Source organism: Hyla sarda, chromosome 5, assembly GCF_029499605.1.
Source record: "Hyla sarda isolate aHylSar1 chromosome 5, aHylSar1.hap1, whole genome shotgun sequence".
NCBI lineage: Eukaryota > Metazoa > Chordata > Amphibia > Anura > Hylidae > Hyla > Hyla sarda.
The window spans coordinates 102,487,539-102,493,538 of NC_079193.1; positions in this window are offsets into that span (position 1 = coordinate 102,487,539).

The following is a 6,000-nucleotide window of genomic DNA, read 5'->3' on the forward strand; positions in this document are numbered from 1 at the left end:
TATTAAATACACCACAACTGTATAACACTATAGGCTAGATATGTGTTAAAGGGGTTATCCAGGAAAATCTTTTTTTTTTTCCAGATATATCAACTGGCTCCAGAAAGTTAAACAGATTTGTTAATTACTTCTATAAAAAAATCTTAATACTTTTAGTACTTATGAGCTGCTGAAGCTGAGTTGTTCTTTTCTGTCTAAGTGCTTTCTGATGACACCTGTCTTGGGAACTGTCCAGAGTAGAAGCAAATCCCCATAGCAAACCTATTCTACTCTGTGCAGTTCCCGAGACATGCACAGATGTCAGCAGAGAGCACTGTTGCAAGGCAGAAAAACACAATTCAACTTCAGCAGCTGATAAATACTGGGAGGATTTTTTAATAGAAGTAATTTACAAATCTGTTTAACTTTCTGGAGTCAGTTGATATAAAAAAAAAAAAGTTTTTGCCTGGAATACCCCTTTAACTTCACCATGCTTTTTGGGTGGCACAGATCACTTCACCTCACTGGCTGCCTTCCCAAACCCTATTGGCATATATAGGTGCCAATTAAATACGCTTTGTGGGTGTGTGGTACAGATCACTGCACCTCACTGGCTAATGTAGCTGGTTCAGGAACACTATTAGAGTTACAAATCACTACTGTCTTCACAGGCCCTATTGGCATATATAGGTGCCAATTGAATATGCTTTGTGGGTGGGGGGAACAGATCAATGCATCTCACTGGAGCTGGTTCAGGAACACTATTCAATTCAGGTATATGCAGATATGAGCTTTGAAAATGGCTTTGGATTTGTGGTAGCAAAAGATGAGTACTTCAGAGGCCGTGATTATGCTCTTTTGGTATATAGGAACCCCTATTGGATTCTTGAATGGGGATTGAATCCTGTTCACACACAAGGTCTCTATTTGTAATCTGTATCTCTCTCTTTCTAAACACAAGCTGTCTCTATTACTGCCTCTCCTGCTCTCTTCAGTAGCTCTGTCGCTCTGAACGCTGTGGGTGACAACACTGGCCTTTTATCTGTGTCCCTTGCTGCATCCTATTGGCCTATATGCTGACTGACACATGAAAGCAGCAAATCAAATGATAAACCTGGGTTATCATGTGATCTGCTCCTTTCCATATGTCTTCTTTCCGCCAAAAAAAAAATGTTTTCACGCTATTTACCGGCTCGTGGGAGATGAACTGGTAAAAGCTTGGAAGTTCGCCAAGATAGAAAAATCCTATAGTTTAGGTTGAATCCGGGTTCACCAGATTTGGCTCGCTTATCTCTAATATTTACCATGTGCACTTCTTTTGAAAAAAATGAGCAAAAAAGTGTGCAAACATTCAAAAAGAATGCAAATTCATACCACATCTGCCTTTCCACAGAAAAGTGACATCCTACAGCAAGTTCTGTGGTGATTTTTCATTTGTGTTAAATTTATCAAAGTCTGTGCGCCTTATTGATAAATTTGGTGCAAGTACCGTTTATACTCGAGTATAAGCCGAATTTTTCAGCCATCGGCTGTCCGGGCATGCTGGGAGTTGTAGTTTTGAAACATCTGGAGGCCCGCAGGTTGAAGACCCCTGCGGCCTTTGTCATCATCCAGACCCCCCCCCCCCTTTAGTTTTCTACTCACCTCCCCTCAGTGGGAAGGAAGGGTGAGCTGGCCCGGGCTCACCCTTCCTTCCCACTGAGGGGAGGTGAGTAGAAAAACTAAAGGGGGGTCTGGATGACGACGAAGGCCGCAGTGGTCTTCAAGACCTCCAGATGTGTCAATACTACAACTCCCAGTGTGCCCGGACAGCCGATGGCCATCCAGGCATGCTGGGAGTTGTAGTTTTGCAAGATCTAGAGGTCCACAGGTTGAAGACCACTGAGGGATTGACAGGCGAAGATGATGAAGGGGGGGGGGGATGATGACAGGGTATTGTTGACGGGGGTGATGATGACAGGGTGATGATGACAGGGTGATGATGACGGGGGTGTTAAAGAAGGGGGTCTGGATGATGACAGGGGGATGATGACATGGGGGGATGATGTATTTCCCACCCTAGGCTTATAGTCGAGTCAATAACTTTTCCTGGGTTTTTGGTGTGAAATTAGGGGCCTCGGCTTATATTCGGGTCGGCTAGTACTCGAGTATATACGGTAAGCCAAAAACATAGCAAAAAAAGGCAGGAGGAATGACAGCACACAGCCACACAATGATAAATCTCCCCCTATAGGTCTATCTTCAGCCTGCGAAGAGACATCGGGAAGAAACAACATTCAGCTAAGCAGTTCTCCCTACTTATTCTAGCGATCAGTGTGGGTCTCATCATCTGGTCCCCCACTGATCCAAATACTTTTGACATGACCCCAGGACATATCAAAGTTTTTTTTTTGAAATGACTGTTAAAATGTTTGTTTGTGTGATAGCCTCCTTTATAAAGTCAGTAGAGGTACTTAAAGGCATTATCATATTTATGAAGATCGCTGTAAAATATAAAGCTATTCAGAGCACCTCCACCATTAAAAATAAAATAAAAACCATTAAATGTAAATTGGGAGAGATGTACTCCATTCAGCTGGTGCCCCCGGCCATTACAGTAGTGTACTGTGCACACCCCTTGTTGTGAGCATATGACAAGGCCAGATCTGATGTGGCTTTTTAATCAGAAAAGTGGTGGGAAAACACAATAAATATTTTGCATGGAGATTGACTCTAAAGCTCTGCCCAGGGGCTCTATAAATATGTAGTTTGATCTGAACACAATACTATTAAATGCATTTACAACAGAAAACTGGCCTAAATAAATTCATATATTCTACAACAATGCCATCAATGCAGTCTCAAATCATCTTTTCATAAACCTTTTCCAGACTCCTGAATGGCAACCGTCTTAGTCTATTGCTTCCCTCCAGTGGCATGGAACTTGCAAAGTGTGTCATAGTTACAAGATTTTAGTTACATTTTAACCCCCTGCAAATTTTCCACAATAAAAAGTAACAAAGATTGTTCAAGTAATTGCAATATTCTCCTAGCTGTGTGTTGTTTTTTTTAAAAGCCCAACACTATGAGGATAATAATATCAGATGTTATTATTATTATTATTGTATGGTGGGAGCACCCTTGGCAGTGATTATAAACACCTATATTTGGGGATTTTTTTGTCATTCTTCTCTGCTCTGAAGCTCACTCTGCATAGATGGGGACTGTGGGTGGAAGCCATTTTCAGGTCTCCCCAGAGATGTTTAACTGGGTTCAATGCAGGGCTCTGGCTGGGCCACTCAAGAGTTTCACAGAGTTGTCCCTAAGCCACTTCTATGTTGTCTTGGCAGTGTTATTAAGGGTATATTCTTGTTGGAAGGTGAACCTTCGCCACAGTCTGAAGAACTAAGCACTCTGGATCAGGTTTTCATTAGGAATATATATGTACTTTGCTCCATTCAGCTTTCCCTCAACCCTGACCGGCCTCCCAGTCCCAACTTCTTATAGACACCCCATAGCATAATGCTGCCACCACCACCATGCATTACTATAGGGATGGTATTGGGCAGGTGATAAGATAATGCTTAGAATTGAGGCCAAAAAGTTAAATCTTGGTTTCATGAGATCACAGAATCTTGTTTCTTACAGTCCTTCAGGTTCTTTTTTGCAAACGTCAGGCTTTTAATGTCTTTTATTGAGGCAGATGCCTTTTTAAGCCACTCTGCCTTAAAGCCCAGATTGGTGAAGTTCTGCAGTGCTTGTTGACCTTATGGAAGTTTCTTCCATCTGCACAAAGGATCATTAAAATTTAGCCAGGGTGATCAGTGGGTTCTTGGTCACGTCTCTTGTTAAGGCCCCTTCTCCCTTAATTATTTTATATAATTGGGCAGCCAGCCCTAGGAAGAGTCCTAGTTGTTCAAAACCAGGTTTTCAGTGCAAACTTAAGGAGAAATTCAGAAATTTGTGGATTTTAGCACAAGGCCTCAACATAACTAAATGTGAAAACAGTTAAAGGGTCTGACTTTACCAATGCATTGTATGCTGGGAAACTGCTTGATTCCAATGGTGTTCACTTTTGATGGGCAATTTGCTTATAGCCTAGCAGTTATTGTTCATGTCTAGATGTATTGCATATTTTTAGGACAATTGTTTGTTCCAAAGAAGTTATTTCTCCGGCCTAGGGCTTTCTATGTTTGAAAGGGGTATTAGGGAGTATTGTTTGTATAGTAGATGCTGACTTGTCTCTAGAAGGTAAAAGCTTATATCTAAAAAAAAAAATAAAAAAAAAGCCTTACACAGAGGGCAAAAATGTTGCTCCATGTAAAAGACCCAGCCATCAGCCATTGGAAGAGCTATCGTTGGTCGGCTGCACATCTCTCTCCTGTGTAAACAGTGAAACACAATAATTTAGCAATGAAAGGCTCCTTAACCCTTTGTCGCAAATAGATGTGAATGTACGTCCATTGTCCATTGCGGGCTCCCGAGAAATGACGCACGCTCAGCAGGTGAATGCGCATCATACCCGGTGGGTCCCAGATGCTATAAGCAGGACCCAGGACCCACGCCTAATGCCGGACATCACCGATCGGGCTGATGACCGGCATTAACCCTTTAGACACTGCGATCAAAGTTTATCGCAGCATCTGAAAGAGGTTAATTTAACTCCCCGCTAGCTCAGTGGGCTGATCGGGACTGCCGTGGCGTAACCGCGGAATCCCGATCAGTTGAGAGGACGAGGAGGAAGGTCTCTTACCTTCTTTCCTGCTGTCCGATCGCCGATTCACTGCTCCGTGCCTGAGATACAGGCTGGAGCAGTGGAGCACCGATAACACTGATCAATGCAATGCTATGGCATCGCATTGATCAGTGCTGGCAATCAATGTATTGCATGTTATAGTCCTCTATGGGGGCTATAACATTGCAAAAAAAATGTAAAAAAAAGTTAATAAAGGTGATTTAACCCCTTCCTTAATAAAAGTTTGAATCACCCCCCTTTTCCCATTTAAAAAAAAAAACCTGTGTAAATAAAAATAAATATATACATATGTGGTATTGCCGTGTGCGTATATGTCAGAGCTATAAAAATATATTGTTAATTAAACCGCACGGTCAATGGCGTACACGTAAAATAAAGTCCAGAATAGCGTATTTTTTTCAAGTAATTTAACAAGTGATCAAAAAGTCTGAGCAAAACAAAATGATACCGATAAAACTTCAGATCATGGCACAAAAAATTAGCCCTCATACTGCCCGGTATGCGGAAAAATTAAAAAGTTATAGGAGTCAGAAGAGGACATTTTAAACATATAAATTTTTGAGCATGTAGTTATAATTTTTTTTTTTGTAGTAAAATAAAATCAAACCAATATAAATTGGAAATCCTTGTGACCGTATGGACCTACAGAATAAATATAAGGTGTCAATTTTACCGAAAATTGCACTGCATAGAAACGGAAGCCGCTAAAAATTACAAAATGGCTTTTTTAATTTCAATTTTGCCCCACAAATATATTTTTTCTGGTTTTGCCGTAGATTTTGTGGTGAAATGATTAATGATATTACAAAGCAAAATTGTTGGCGCAAAGAACAAGCCCCATATGGATTTTTAGGTGGGAAATTGAAAGTGTTATGATTTTTAGAAGGTGAAGAGGAAAAAACAAAAGTGCAAAAATGAAAAATCGTCAAAAGGGTGAAGGGGTTAAACAAGCACTGATCTGTAGATCAGTACTCTCATTGGGCAAGGGTTTACCCTAAGGTTAAAAACAGCTTTCACTAATCTGCAAACAGCGCAGAGGGGGCCAGCTTTGAAGGTCCCATTGACTTCAGTTCAGAGAGTAACCATAAGAAGTTTTTTTTTTTGTGTCAAACACCATATATGTTTTATCTGTGTTAACATGTCGTAAGGGTGCTCTTCCAGCCATCAGTAGTGCTTACAATTTAGTGTAAATTTATAGATGATACAATCTTTAAGCTACTATCCAAAGAAAACAAACAAAGGACCGCTCCATAGTGTAATCATCCGTCAAACATGTGCCCAATATA